We start from the raw sequence: 14,878 nt of genomic DNA, 5'->3' as shown, positions 1-14,878 counted from the left end.
TCCTAGCCCAGCCTGTGACTTTTTTCTGATAGTATGTTTATCAATATTTTTAGTTGGTCTTCTGTTTCAGCTAATACTACGGTGTCATCGGCATATCTTACATTGATAATGATAACTCCATTAACTGGTACCTTCAGGGCGATCTTCAAGAGAAGCTCTGATGATATGTTCGGAATAGACATTAAATAGTAGAGGCGACAGAATACACCCTTGACGCACTCCTCTTTCTATGTTTCATAATTGGAATTTCCGTTGTCTATTGGAACACATCCTGTGTGGTTCTAGTATGTATTGCTTATTATAGCTATGTCGTGTCCGTCCAGCCCTACTTCTTTTAGCACATCAATCAATTTTTCGTGTCTAAAGCGATCGAAGGCCTTTTTATAATCGACAAAGCACATATACAGCTGTTTTTGAACCTCGAGATACCTTTCTGCCATTAATGTCAATCCCATAATTGCTTCGCTGGTGTCTCCACAAATCTCTAAAACCATATTGAGAACGACTCAGGTATTCTTCACATTTATTATGAATGCGGTTATAAATTACTCGTATAAAAATCTTAGCGGCATGACTCATTAGGGATACAGTTCGATGGTCTCCACATTTCCTTGCTTTTTGTTTTTAAGGAAGATCTGTATAATATGTGGATGTTAGACAGTCATGTGGTAGAGTACCATGTTCATATATAATGTTAAAGAGGTAGGTAAATTTCCTGAGAGCATCATCACTTAGGTGTTTAAAATGTTCGGCTGTTGTTAGATCTTCGCCGGGTGCCTTGTTGTCCTTTGCGTCTTTTATTGCCCGCATAACTTCTTCGGTTAGAATATTTAGTTTTCCATCTGTATCTATTTGTGGAGGCTCTCTTCTCTTCTCTGATCACCAAACAAATGTTTAAGATATTGTTCCCATATTTTTTTCTGTGTTTCAGGGTCTAATTCCATTTGGTTTTTCTTATTTGTTATAATAGATAAATGTTTGGGTTTCCATATTCCAGCGACTTCTTTAACCTTTTTGTGTAATTCTCTATCTTTATGCTTCCTTTGCGGATCTTCTACCTCTTTACATTTTTCTTTCATCCACTCTTCCTTAGCTACATTTATATTTCTCTCAATTTCCCTGTTGAGTTCTTTGTACCTTGTTATGTTTTTGTTTTTACCATCCGTCTCATCTCCATAATTTGTAATATTTCGTTTGTCATCCATGGTTTTCGTTGTTCACGGTTTTCTTTCTGTATATTGTGGTTTGCTGTTTCCAGAAGAGTATTTTTAATTTTTCCCCACATGTCTTCAATGTTTTCTTTTATTGTCTTCTCTTTAGTGGGAGCTAATGACTCTAACTGCGTGTCTGCCATGTCTTTATACATATGTTTTTGTCCTTGGTCAGCACTACTCCATGCTATTCTATGACTGGGTTTAGCCTTGTCTCCTCTTTTAATTTTAATTCTGACAGTTGCGACTACAGGATTGTGGTCTGAATTTATGTCACAGCTTGGGTACGTTTTTACATTTAGAATACCATTACGGAACCTTTTGTTAATTGTAATGCAGTTAATTTCGTTCCTCACAATATTTCCTTCGCAATCTTGAGGAGACTTCTACGTATACAGATGTCTTTTAGGTAATTTAAACCATGTGTTAATAACCACTATGGAAAAACATAAGAACGGGATAAATGCAAGCACCAAGATTATTAGGAGAACGGCCAACAAAGAACCAAATGAAATGGTATGGGCATCTGATGAGGATGCACCTAACACAAGAAAAGTCCACGAGAAAAAGACGCATAATAAGAAAAAATGGATACAGCAGGTAGTAAAGTACGAAAAATTTAAACAAAAATCACTCGACAAATTCAAACCAATGGCAGTCTGACACTCTCATAGGGTAGAAGGAAGTGGAAAAAGAAAGAAAGTTATCAATATTTTTGTAGTTCTTCTTGCTAATTCACAATCCAATTATCAATTATTTTTTAATTCTTCCTCCACGAAATAAACATATTTAATGAATAAAACATAGTGTCTTTATACTGCTAAAAGAAACCACATATTTCAGAAATTATCGTGTTATAGATTAAGAATTGTTTTTCACCACATTTATTAACCCTGTACAATTTATCTGCAACGATACGATTCCCCGATTAAAACTTTTCCAAAAACAAAATGATTTCATCCAATTTCCGTCATCTTTGCCTGACTATCCCCTTCCTGTATCCCTAAAAACGGTCCGTTCATGATCTAGTAGTCGTAGAGTCTACATGGCTGAAAATGAATGGACTGAGGAAATCGATAAAATCCTGGAAAACACTCGAATCTAGGTGGCGCTTAGGGTTTTCATCTGTTTTCCATTCCAGTCTGTTTCGACCACACCACACATACAGTTCGTTCGCGGATCTCGTTGCCGTCTCCCAACTGTAAGTAGAACAATTAGTTGATTACCCACCTTTTGTTTTCATTAATGCACGACTTTGGGGGATTTATTGGACTTTGTGCCGTATTTAGAGATAAATAATTTTCGTTTTAATTTTCCAAACTGTCAGAAACGGGAATCTTTTGTAATATTTACTAAGTTTGAAATTTCCTGCAATATTTAATCATTTTGAATCGTTTATTAATGAATTATTGTAGTTTTAACTTAAGTTAAAATTAAATTATAATATTATAATAAAAGATATTAATATATTTATAAAATTTCTACTTATAGACCTTGTTTATATTCAAAAAAAAATAAAAAACTAGATTTAAGACTTCTAATAAAATTGTTGCTTCTTTAACTTTATTCTCCAGATTTTTGATATTTTCTAATATACTCTGATAAAATCAACTTAGCTTAGTGATGGTTGTTAAAGATAATTTTTTTAGTGACAGGTGATACAAAAATAGTATTATTGATTTTGATGGCATTGAAATAAAAGATTTCCTTGATGTTTTGACAATAAAGGTAGTTTGTAATTCGTTTAATCGAAAGTATTACCGTTTTGTTATCCTTCGTCCAGGTACTGCAGGAAATTAAGATCTTAGGAGAGATTAGAGTTAGTTTTAGATATATTTTTAAATTATACAATATACAGCCTTATTTCGCATAAAATTAGACGTTCTAACAATAATATGGCATTGCATACTATTTTTTCAAACGATTTGTATTAGGTATTACATGTAAGCAATGCCGAACAATCCTCAGAACAGTATATTATACAAATTATATCGTTTCAAAAAATTTACAGACTTTTACAAAGAATTTTACAGAATTTACAAAATTTTAGATTTACACCAAAAAATTCGCTAGTTGTATTTTCCAATCCCAACGTTGTCTTTCCGTCTCTCTTCATGTATTATTTTTTTTTCTAAATTCAACGTATTAATGTTCACTAATCGTTTCTAGTTTACTCATCGTGTTGTTTGCCATTACTAGAAGGATTCTCTGACATAATATTCACAACTAATAAATAATTCATTATTTCTTACAATTCTTGTTATTATATTATAAAATATCAAAATTTTCGTTTAATTCACTTTGTATCTTTTCTATTTCTGGTCCATACTTTGGTCAAAATAATTGGTACTGGTGTGAGAAATACCACTGTGATTTTTTCGTGTACTTTTCCTACCGGGCGCTACAACTCTTTCTGACTCTTGGGCTGCTAGGTTAACAATGTTCTTCCCTTCTGGAAGTCGTCTATCAATCTTTTAAAAGGCCATTACTGTTACTGTCTCCGTACTTCAACTCATTTTCTGTCAAATTCTTCATTAAAGTAACTGTCAAATTACTTTTTCCATCACTTTTTCCACATATTTTTCTCTCATATACTCTATTACATATTTTCATCTCAGACACATTCCGTTTGAAACACCAGTTTGGCTATTTTATATATTTTCCCTTCCCTGGTAAAAAGTTAATATAGTTTGTATACTCTTCTCCTTTATCTTTTGCTACTGCTACTTTCGGGTTCTTATAATTTGGAAGATTGAATTCCCACCTATGTTCCTGCCACTGTTTGTATAATTCACCCTTTTGTTTTCATTATTGCATGATTTTTGGTGGATTTATTGGACTTTGTGCCGGATTTGGAGATAAATAATTTTCGTTTTAATTTTCCAAACAGAGAGAACCGGGAATATTTTGTATTATTTACTAATTTTAAAATTTCCTACAATATTTTATCATTTTGAATAGTTTAATAAATAATTAATGCTTTTATTAACGTACGTTAAATTTCAGTTATAAATAAATAAAAGGGTTTAAAATATAAAAATTCAAGTTATGTACAATATCAAACTAGATTACAAGACTTCAAAATATTCATTTTTAATAAAATTGTCGCTTCTTTAACTTTATTCTCTAGATTTTTGATATTTTCTAAATTTCGATGAAGTCAACTTTACACGGTGATGACTACTAAAGATAATTTTTTTAGTGCCAGGTGATACCAAAATAGTTTTATTAATTTAGATGGCATTGAAATAAAAGATTTCTTAGGTGTTTTAACAATAACCGTAGTTTGTGATTCGTTTAGTCAATAATGTACTATCGTTTTGTTATCCTTCGTTCAGGTATTGCAGGAAATCAAGATTGTGAAGAAGATTAGAGTAATTTCTAGATATCTTTTATACTATACCGCAGTATTTCACCTACAATTAGACCTGTTCATTAAAATAGTTGATTGAGTACTATTTCCTTCTTAATTGTTTAAAAATATTTTACCCCAAAAAACAATTTGTAATAGATTGTAAGTAGTGTTAAATAATCCTCAGAACGGTATAAAGAAATTAAATCGTCTTAGTTTTGCTGGATGGCGGATCTGCTATCATAGATTTCACAAAAAAACTCTCAAGTGGTATATCCCGATCTAAACTTTCTCTCTCAGTCTATTCTAGTTCACAAAACGTGTTCTATGCCATTACTACAAAGGTTGTCTGAATTTAAAAACCCGACTTCATATATTTAACCCATTAACGCCCAAGTTTTTTTTTATTTAAAAATCTTTATTTTAGGGTTGATTTGATGAAAATGTTAATAATTTAATCCAAAAAAACAAGTTTTTCGGTTTCCTGTCTTTTTTTAAAAAAATTATATGGTGGTACCATATGGTAACGCTGGGCGCTTAAGGAATTTTTAGGATCGTTGAAACCAAAATTTTTTATTTTTTTTTAAATAGTTATTTGAGAATATTTTCATCGTCTGGTGTGGTATCCTATAAAACAATTAACACACAAACCAACGTTTCATTTTTTACACATTGTTCATCCAGATGTTGTACATCTGTCTCCAGCATATCGCCTTCTACTGCTTGATATAACAAATGGTCGAAGCGCTCAAAACGAAGATCTCGCAAGTTCTGTCTATGTAGACTAGGTCTTGCAGTATATAAGGGACGACTTCCATATCTTGCGAGAACTTGGGCCAATTCTCTGCTAAACGATAGCAAGGATATATTTTTTTATTTTTTTTTTTATATAAATGCCATGAATTATGGACTGCAACATCCAACAACCATGTTACAATTTGCCAGTACCATTTTTTACTGCAAATAGCTACTCGGTAGGTTGAAACACCTTGATCCATCCAGTCGGTACCCACCATATTTTGTTGTATTCAGCAATATAGTGAGGCCGACTTACTTGAATGTGGCCTTTTTCTTCATGAGAAAATCTTTTTAGCGTGCCCAATGCTGAACCACCACAACTCGTAGATGCTATTGTAACAACAGAGTTATCTTTCCGTCACACCAGTAACACTATCGCTTCTGCTAACAAAAATCCACGACTGAAAAAAAATAAGATTATGACTCCGTAAGCGCCCACCGCAACCATATGGTAACGGCGTACTTTGACTGTTCCTACCGAATTCGCTACATTTAATTGTTGATAAAATACAACAATTTATAATAAGTTGGGGTATAATAAAATTAGTTTTTTTTTTAATTATGCAAATATAGTTACTAGAAGACTCTCAAAAATTGCTTACGCAAAACGGACGTCCATCTTTTCTATAAATTTAAACCACACTGTCATATGATTATCTCTCGACGGTTAAGAAAAGGCTAAAATACGAATCCGTTACGTTTTATGGGTGCCTGAAGTATTCCTAGAAACGATAGTTCTCAAAATATGTGGTTAACTAATTCCATGGGCATACCGCAGAATTTTTAAAAATCATGTGTTTTACGTTACCATATTATATGGTAACGCTGGGCGCTAATGGGCTATAAAATAAAATACATGGTAAATTATTTGGTAGAAGGGATGATTAGGTACTTAAGATTTTAATATTTAAGGAATTAATGTAAACAAGTTTCTTCTCAATTTCCTAGAAAATATTTTAATATTATCTAGAAAAGAATTCTATATAATCCTCGACATTTTTGGAATACATAATAGGTTTGTTCCAACTCGATACAAAGCCGTTCTTGAATCGTTACGCGCATGCGCAACAACGAATAATTATGCGCAGTAACACATTTGTCGTTACTGCGCATACTCGTACCCGGTCAAGAACGGTTTTGTATCGAGTTGGAACAAACCTTATATAAATAATATACAAATCAGTTACAATCTGTCATTTAGTATGTTCTATAGTGATAGTGTAACATTTTTTTTATATAATAGGATTAGTAAATGATTAGTATATCTTTTGGATTAATTTTTACGCCCACTAGCACTCATTACGGGTACGCCTATGGCCCTATCTGAATGTGTATTGCAATGTTTTATGGCTACTTTCCGTTTAAGTTCTATTTCAAAGGAAACCTTTTGACTGAATAACTTTCCCTTCTGAAAACAACCGTTAGGTCCCTTGACTTAATTTTTCGGCATCTGTATGATGTACCATTACTTTATCTAAAAACTAAAATAAGTAGGTTCTTTTTACGTTGCAATTTTTTTTGAGAGGGGATATACCTTCACTTTTTTTTAAGAAAAAGCATCGAAAAGATTGCGAATAGGAAAGACTTACTGGCTGAGTATCTTCGAGTGCAGACGTGTGTCTCCCGTATCTAATATCTTATCTACAATATATCTTGTGAGTGAGAATTCACTTTATTATCTTATCTGAGCGTGTATTTACTCATACCTTTCTGTATTTAGATATAACATACGATTAGGTCCAAATCACAATATAAGTAACTTCAGTGCTTGATTACTAGTTTAAGTAAAGTTAGATTCATCGCAATTTAGGAGGCAACATCATCAGAGTTGCTGTTAGATTCATCGCAAGATGTTAGATTCATTAGCTAGATTCATCGCAATTTAAGAGGCAACATCATCAGAGTTACTGTAAGTGTCTTAATAAACATACATCTAATTATCTCCAAAAGTAGAGCTAATCTACAGGCTATCTACCTCAAACCTTTCTTCATCTGTGGTTAAGGCTAACCACCGATGTAATCTAGTTCACTAAAGGACATTATCAAACATTAATTACAAACATTCACTATTTAATTAAAAGCTGTGCGATTGGCTAATATTTTATAAAACTGAGTGCGGGTGGTTTTTGAATTTTGAACTACATATAAACTTTTGTTAACTATGTATGCTTTGCATTTAATTTTATTATATATTTGTTCTTTATATTTTCTATCCATCGTTAAATTTATAATATTAGTTATCTCGAGATAAACCCTAATCAGCAAAGAGAGAATTTTATGACAGATGTTTTTTGGTTTATTTCATGATTTTTATTTATCTACTTCTAATAAGTTTCCTGATAAGAAATTACCTATATATATTTGCTAAGTAATATAACTTATCACTATATTATCTTCGACCAGGAGAAAGATCACGTAGAATAAGTTTTGTAGGAAGAAAGTGGACGACTGTCACCGAATATATTTATTATTTCTTTATGTAGTGTGTTGACAACATTTACTTTTTGTACTAATTAACTGTTCATACCTTTTCTTGTTTTTGGTCTCAGAACCCAATTATCTTTCATTAACTGTTTCCGCTTCTAAGGTTTCTTAATTTTCCCCTTGTAACCTCAAAAAGTTAAGTGGCGTCCTGTACATCTTTTCTTTTTTATGGTGATTTTACCTATCTATCTTTTTATTTGTTTCTCTTCCTTCTCTAATCTACCTTCTCTTATCTTTACCCATTTCTTCTATTGGCCCCATTCCACTTTCCAAAAGCTAGTTTTGAACCCACGACTTGCTTTACACCAACTGTGTATGCCGAGCTGCCGTTTGCAGTATCTCTATTGGTGACCTTTCTAGTACCATCCAAAAAAGGTTTCCGAGGTTACAACAATACAGGTGATAATGTCCAAGATATAATTAGTTGTTTTGGTAATTTTTTCGCAACTACATAATATATTATTCTAATCCCAAACTAAACTTTTTCCTCTCCTTCCTTTGACCCTATAACGGTATTGGATTTGGGCTAGCTATTTTAATTTCCATTCACTCATCTCGGAGATTATTTTCTATTTCATGTCAATATTTTCAATTACTCGAGTGATTTTTGTTTGATTTCGCCGCCTCTACTACTTGATGTATCCATTTTCTTCTTGGTCTGTCTCTTTTTCTTTTTACGATGTTCGTTGCTTCGTGGACTTTTGTAATTCTATTGGGATGCATCCTCATCAAATGCACATACCAGTTCATTTTTCTCTTTTCTATTTTATTTATTTTTGGGTTATGGTTAGCCATTCTCCTAATAGTCTCGTTGCTTAATCTATCGTATTTTGTCTTTCCAACTATCTTTGTTAGGTGTCTCACATCCATTGCATGTATCCTGCTCTTACGTTTTTTTTCAGAACTGTCCAGGGGCCAACGCATAGTATAACTTGTTTGATTTTTTTACACTATTTGTTACTTTCCAGTTTATTTTACCGTCGTTAGTAATTATTAAATTACCCAGTGTATTTTTCTGTCATTAGTAATAATTATACCTAATTCCGAGGTATTCGTAAGTTAGCACTATTTCCCAGTCTGAGTTTTTTACAGTTTCTCTTTATGTCATTATCTTTCTTATCTTCGTTCTTCTTATCTTCCTTATTTTTCTTATATGGTTATCATTATGTTGCAGTTTTCTTCGTTTGGTTCCATTTTATTTCTGCTATTTGTTCTACCTTCCATTATAATAGTTTATGTATTTTAGTCTCGGAATCTGTTATTAGTACTATTTTATCTGTATACATTAAGGACACTATTGTTACCTGTTGTAATATGTTATATCCTATTATTGTCTGTTGTTGGTTGGTTCTTATTCAAGTATTTTTCGTCAATTCGTTTATTCTATTATGAATAGCAAAGAGCAGGGCCTTCTTGTTTATTACCTCTCCTCCAATTAAATTCGTCCGATCTTTCCCAGGTATTTGTGCTTTTTCTTGTATCTCTTTGTAAGTACTTGCTAGTTTTCTCAAGCATTTCCTTATACTATGGCTTTGTATCATGTCAAATGCTGCTCTTAGATCTATAAATGCTAATACTAGTTTTCCCTCCGTGTCTATGCTTCTTTCCATTAGATTTCTAATGAAATATATGTTATTTGAAATAACATATTATATATCATTAGAAATCTATGTAATCGAAAGATTATTTGTCTGTTTTCCTGCTATAAATACCCCTAGTTCTTTCCTCAATTCCATTTCTGCTTCTTGTCGTAAACTCCTGCCTATTATTTTCGTATATATTTTAAATGCATGTCGATGACAGACACATATCTCTATAATTATCTCAGTTTACATGTTTTCCTTTCTTTATGTGGGCTCGATGATGTTGCTTTGTCAGTCTTTAGGATTGTTCATCATCTTCACCTGCCTTGGTTATTTTTATTTTTATTTTTACATTTTTTGTGCTATTATAATATCTAGTCATAACATCCTATTTTTGTGTGAGGTTTTCTGTGAGTATAACATCCTAGTCTTTGTAATTCAGCCGTTGATAAATTTTGTTTGTAAAATAACTAAATTTTTGTGGCGTTACTTGTCACTTAATTTACTATTTTAATTTAATATTTTTGTACTTGAATAATAGGCACAAAATACATCAGTATCTGTATCTGTATCTGTAGAGTATGGATGGTGAGTCAAGTCCCACAACACTTAGGTCACAATTGACCCATAAAGAAAACATCAGTACATATTTAGGTATTCTAAAACTGTTGACTTGTGTCATGTTTAAATTAAATTTTATGTTTATCTGGGATTAGCGACAGTTAGATTGTAATGACAATTTAGTATGGTATAGTTAGACCCAAACCCAGACATCCAAAGTGAAAGTTATCCTCCAACATCAAATTGTTCTATATGGTCCACACAATGTTCAGAAAAAAATCACACCATTTTGAGCGTCGGGTTTGGGGGGGACGGGAGAAATTTGCAAATTCGTAGTTTTTTAGGTTTTTCGTCAATATTTCTAAAACTAAGCGGTTTAGCATGAACAGCCTTCTACACAAAATTGTTCTACATTAAATTTGAAATAAAAAAGGTCCTATGCATAACCCTTCTACAATGAACGGTTCCAAAGTTACGGAGGTAGTATAGTACAATTGGTCCAAAAAAAGCCCTAACCCAGACATCCAAAGTAAAAGTTTTCCTTCAACACCAAATTGTTCTATATGGTCCACATATTGTTCAGTAAAAAGTTACACCATTTTGAGCGTCCGTTTTGGGGGGGAGATTGGGGAGAAGTCGGTAAATTAGTAGTTTTTTAAAGTTTTTCGTCAATATTTCTAAAACTATGCTCTAGCGTAAGGAACGTTCTATAGAAAAATATTCTACATAAAATTTAAAACAAAAAAGGTTCTATACATAATTGTTATAAAATCAACGGTTCCAGAGTTACGGAGGGTGAAAAGTGGAGGTTTTCGATACTTTTTATATTTACCGATTTCTCCCCCCTCTCCCCCCAAACCCGACACTCAAAATGGTGTGACTTTTTTCTAAACATTATGTGGACCATATATAACAATTCGGTGTTACAGGATAACTTTCATTTTGGATGTCTGGGTTTTTGGTATAGTTATATCATAAATATTGCCCAAAAAATATAAAAAGTATCGAAAACCTCGAGTTTCACCCTCCGTAACTCTGGAACCGTTGATTTTATAACAATTATGTATAGAACATTTTTTGTTTTAAATTTCATGTAGAACATTTTTGCATGTAACATTGTTTACGGTAAAGCATAGTTTTAGAAATATTGACGAAAAACTTAAAAAACTACTAATTTACCGGCTTCTCTCCCATCTCCCTCCCAAACCGAACGCTCAAAATGGTGTAACTTTTTACTGAACAATATGTGGACCATATAGAACATTTTGGTGTTGGAGGAAAACTTTTACTTCGGATGTTTGGGTTAGGCCTTTTTTGGACCAGTTATACTATACTACCTCCGTAACTTTGGAACCATTCATTTTAGAAAGATTATGCATAGGACCTTTTTTATTTCAAATTTAATGTAGAACAATTTTGTATAGAGGGTTGTTCATGCTAAACTACTCTGGGCTAATTAGCAAAATACAAGGAAAAGTTATTTACCAGCAATTTTATTGCTGGAATTGAATCTTATTATTGTATGTATTAATGATATAGATATGCAAAGTCCGCAGATAGTGTGCTACTTTTTTTATAAACAAAATGGCGCCCGAAAATCCTGTTTTTCTCAATTTTTGCTATATAACTCCAAAGATTTTAACTTTAGACCAAAAACACCCAAATAAAAATTCACCGCAATTAAATTCTGCATAGAGACGTGTTTTTTCCGATTTACTACGACGAAAACTTTCCCCGGAAAAAGCGGGTTTTTCCAACAAAATCTTTAATTTTCAACTAAACTTTTAGCTAATTAGTTGTTAATCAATAATTAAATAACTTAGTAACTTAAAGCCCTTTCCATATATATTATAATTCCAGAAGCCGATGGAAATTGAATGAAGAGTTTAGCAACAATTGAAATGTTAATTAAAAATTTACGGTCGCTATAATAACGACAATAATTATGATGCCTAAGAATAACTATGATTTTTTCATAAAAATACATTGTACCTATCTAATGTACTTTACAGAATTGAAATTGGACTATTGAAGCGGCCTCAGGAATATTTTAAACTTATAAACAATTTTTTGCTTATAAACAAAGAGAATATCTCGGGAAATATTAAACTAAATTAAATTGTGAAAACGGTACTCGAAAGAAAGCGGCAGGATGCTTCTTTTAAAAGAAAAAACGTTTAATTATGACGAGCGGTTCCTGAGATACAACCGGTCAAAATTGACCGGAATTTACGGCAAAGATATAAACACTAGGATCATGATTTTCAAACCATCATTATCTTATTTTGTCCTCTTTCTCAACACCAATTTTCATATCTTTAAAATCCTCATAACATATATTATTATAATAAAAACTATCGATAATACGTGTGAAAATTGCCAAAAATAGCAAAATTCCAATCAAAAATTAGGTTGGAGAAAATGTAACCCTCAAAGTTCAAAATCGGTATACGTTAACAAAATGCATTTTCTCGGCTTCCCATGGAGCAATTTCCTTCATTCTTTTTTTGTTCCCTAATAACTCGAGTAAATCCATCGAACTAACGCATTATTAAATGTCAAACTTGCTTTTGTTTTGTTATAATGGATTAATTTATTTATAAGAACAGAAAATTACATTTTTTTCCAGTTGTAGGCTTTTTTTTAGATAAACTTATTACAAGTGTACCTTTTAAAGTTAAAAACATAAATATTCTCATTTGAAAGCTGTATAGTTATTTAAACAATTTTTATTTAAACAAATTAAAATATTGTGTTATAATAAATGAATTAATTTATTATAAAAAAAAAAACAAAAGCAAGTTTGACATGTATTAATGCGTTAGTTCGATGGCTCTACTCTAGTTACTTGGGAACAAAAAAAGAATGAAGGAAATTGCTCAATGGGAAGTCGAGAAAATGCATTTTTTTTAACGTATACCGATTTTGAACTTTGAGGGTTACATTTTCTCCAACTTAATTTTTGATCGGAGTTTTGAAATTTTTGGCAATTTTCACACGTATTATCGATAGTTTTTATTATAATAATATATGTTATGAGGATTTTAAAGATTTAAGGATTGGTGTGGAGAAAGAGGACAAAAATAAAAAGGTGATGGTTTGAAAATTATGATCCTATTGTTTATATCTTTGCCGTAAATTTCGGTCAATTTTAACGGATTGTATCTCTGGAACCGCTCGTCATAATTAAACGTTTTTTCTTTTAAAGAAGCGTACTGTCGCTATCTTTCGAATACCGTTCTCATAATTTAATTTAGTTTAATATTTCCCGAGATATTCTCTTTGTTTATAAGCAAAAAATTGTTTATAAGTTTAAAATATTCCTGAGGCCGCTTCAATAGTCCAATTTCAATTCTGTAAAGTACATTAGATAGGTACAATGTATTTTTATGAAAAAATCATAGTTATTCTTATGCATCATAATTATTGTCGTTATTATAGCGACCGTAAATTTTTAATTAACATTTCAATTGTTGCTAAACTCTTCATTCAATTTCCATCGGCTTCTGGAATTATAATATATATGGAAAGGGCTTTAAGTTACTAAGTTATTTAATTATTGATTAACAACTAATTAGCTAAAAGTTTAGTTGAAAATTAAAGATTTTGTTGGAAAAACCCGCTTTTTCCGGGGAAAGTTTTCGTCGAAGTAAATCGGGAAAAACAAGTATCTATGCAGAATTGAATTGCGGTGAATTTTTATTTGGGTGTTTTTGGTCTAATGTTAAAATCTTTCGAGTTATAGAGCAAAAATTGAAAAAAACACGATTTTCGGGCGCCATTTTGTTTATAAAAAAGTAGCACACTATCTGCGGACTTTGCATATCTATATTATTAATATATACAATCATAAGATTCGATTCCAGGAATAAAATTGCTGGTAAATAACTTTTCCCAAAAATGGCCTATTCTCCGATAATCAGCCCAGACTAAACCGCATAGTTTTAGAAATATTGGCGAAAAACTTAAAAAACTACGAAATTACCGATTTCTCCCCCCTCTCCCCCCAAACCCGACGCTCAAAATGGTGTGACTTTTTTCTGGGCATTGTGTGGACCATATAGAACAATTTGGTGGTGGAGGATAACTTTCACTTTGGATGTCTGGGTTATGCCATCTTTTGGATCAACTATAGGTACTATACTAATTACATATTTTGCCTAAAAATGCTTCACGTTTCGATTTTCACTCCGGAAATAGTTGTCAAAACTAGAAATTCAGAACAATAGTTTGTTAACAAGGTGTGTACCTCCGCCAAACTGTTGTTATTATTGGCGCTGTGTCACATCCGTGTCAACAAAAAATTGTGCTTTGCTTATGACGGTTGTAGGCAACAGCCAGCTATGGCTGGAAAGGTATTAGGGTAGATGTTATTATACTCCGTGATACATTAAATTCTGATGATTCTGTATATTTTGCATGATTCTGTTTGTTATGTGATTCTTTGGGATACATTAAGTTATATGTATTGTTTGTTGCATAGGTGGAGATATGTGCTTCACGTTTTTCTGTCCACTATTGATATATTTTTGTTGTTCACTTCTTCTTTAAGTATTGGCAACCAAAGTCTGCTGATAGATTCGCTACATAGTTATCTTCATTTAGTAGGAAGATGGCTACTTCATTGATTTTTCTCTTTTTAATGTGTGTTTCCTTTATGATTATTGATGCATCTTTCCACTGTGGTCTGTGTTCATTGTCCCAGGCATATTTGCATGTCTGTGATCTGTCAAAATCCCTGTTTTGATGTATGTTTCATGTTCGTTAATCCTGACGGTTCGTGGTCTTGCAGATTCTGCCACGTAGAAATTGTTGCATCCATAGGGTATTTTGTAGATGCCGTTCTTTGACCTCCCTGTATGTTATTCGGTTTGGGTTTGAATAGAATA

General features: G+C 32.2%; 1 protein-coding gene across 2 annotated transcripts in view; it reads left to right on the top strand.

Moving 5' to 3' along the window:
• Window positions 1–2,362: 2,362 nt before the first annotated feature.
• LOC114329416 (uncharacterized protein CG3556) overlaps window positions 2,363–14,878 on the top strand; it is an 850,435-nt gene continuing 837,919 nt past the window's right edge. For both annotated transcript variants that reach the window (XM_050655236.1, XM_050655235.1), the window contains exon 1: window positions 2,363–2,412. The gene's annotated coding sequence lies outside the window, so the exon portion shown is untranslated. The remainder of the gene's footprint in view (window positions 2,413–14,878) is intronic.

This window comes from Diabrotica virgifera, chromosome 7 (assembly GCF_917563875.1).
Source record: "Diabrotica virgifera virgifera chromosome 7, PGI_DIABVI_V3a".
NCBI classification, from domain to species: Eukaryota; Metazoa; Arthropoda; class Insecta; order Coleoptera; family Chrysomelidae; genus Diabrotica; species Diabrotica virgifera.
This window is presented reverse-complemented; position numbering and strand designations above follow the sequence as displayed.